We start from the raw sequence: 1,447 nt of genomic DNA, 5'->3' as shown, positions 1-1,447 counted from the left end.
TGACTTTCAGGAGCTGCTGCCGAAGGGAGTCGGAGTGTACCCCGAAAATGATCTGATCGCGGATCATGGAATCAGCCGTCGAGTCATAGTTACATGACTGCACTAGGACGCAGAGATGGGTCAAGAAGGCCAAACCCTGCTTCCCCGCCATTGCCTCCTTCAAACTCTGGTCCTCACTTCCAGCCAACTTTTGATTTCTCCTTTTCCGATATTTCCTCGGGCGCAGTTCCATAAGCTAGGGGTCACCACCTCTCCTCTCACTTTTACACCTTTATTTTGAAAAATTGCAGTGGAAATCCAGCTTAAAATCCACAAAAAGACCACCAAGAGCGGGAGCTGCCAAATGTGCGACCATTCACTCCGTAGCCGCCACTGGAAGTCCTTAAAGGGACATTCCCATGACACATGTGGGGACCCACTCCTTTTCTTTGAAGCCATGAAACGTCCTGATTACTGCTTGCGGTGGTTCTTCAGGTTGAGGCTTCTGCAGAAGTGTACGGTGGACTCAGTCCAACTCAGGCGGGGACGTGAATCCATCCTCCTCCACCATCTTCCTGAACATCTCCGCAAAATACTCTGTGAGAGTTGGACCTTCCATTCTCCACGGCAGCCCCACAATCTGGAAGTTTTCCCTGCTGGTACAATTCTCCAAAACAATCATTTTGGCCTTCAGCGGTTTATTCACCTTGGCCACCAGAGATATCTTGGCTTCCAGTGAGGTGATCTGGTCACTATGCCTTAAAACGAATACCTCCATGCCTTTTATCGTGGCTCCATGGGCCCTCATCATTTTGTTGGTCCTCTCCAAAGTCTTTCAGATGGGAATCAAGGCCTCATCCATCGATTTGCGGAGGTCCGCCGACACAACCCGCCAGTGTTTGTCAAATTCTGTTGCCAAGGTGCTCATAAGCATCTCAACCGTTAGTGGAGTGGCCGGATCCCTGGAGGCTGCCTCTGCCATCTTTTCTGCTGACGAGCCCCGAGAGGCCACCAACTCTCGCGACCAACTTTCCTCTGTTCTCCCTGTTTGTTCTCCCTGGTGGTCTAGTGGTTAGGATTTGGCGCTCCCACCGCCGTGACCCTGGTTCGATTCCCGGTCAGGGAAGAAACTGCTTTGTGGACAGCACGGCAGCACAGTGGTTAGCACAATTGCTTCACAGCTCCAGGGTCCCAGGGTCGATTCCTGGCTTGGGTCACTGTCTGTGCGGAGTCTGCATGTTTTCCCCATGCCTGCGTGGGTTTCCTCTGGGTGCTCCGGCTTCCTCCCACAGTCCAAAGATGTGCTGGTTAGGTGGATTGGTCGTGCTAAATTGCCCTTCATGCCCGATAAGGTTAAGTGGTGTTCCTGGGTTATGGGAATAGGGTGGTGGTGTGGGCTTGAGTAAGGTGTTCTTTCCAAGGGCCGGTGCAGACTTGATGGGCCAAATGGCCTCCTTCTGCACTGTAA

General features: G+C 52.3%; 1 non-coding gene across 1 annotated transcript; it reads left to right on the top strand.

Annotated features, from left to right (window-relative positions):
• The first annotated feature begins 1,033 nt into the window (after nt 1–1,033).
• trnag-ccc lies at nt 1,034–1,105 on the top strand. The gene has a single exon. It is a non-coding gene; the product is annotated as a tRNA-Gly (tRNA).
• The last annotated feature ends 342 nt before the right edge of the window (nt 1,106–1,447 follow it).

Source organism: Scyliorhinus canicula, chromosome 7 (assembly GCF_902713615.1).
Source record: "Scyliorhinus canicula chromosome 7, sScyCan1.1, whole genome shotgun sequence".
Classification (NCBI taxonomy): Eukaryota; Metazoa; Chordata; class Chondrichthyes; order Carcharhiniformes; family Scyliorhinidae; genus Scyliorhinus; species Scyliorhinus canicula.
This window is presented reverse-complemented; position numbering and strand designations above follow the sequence as displayed.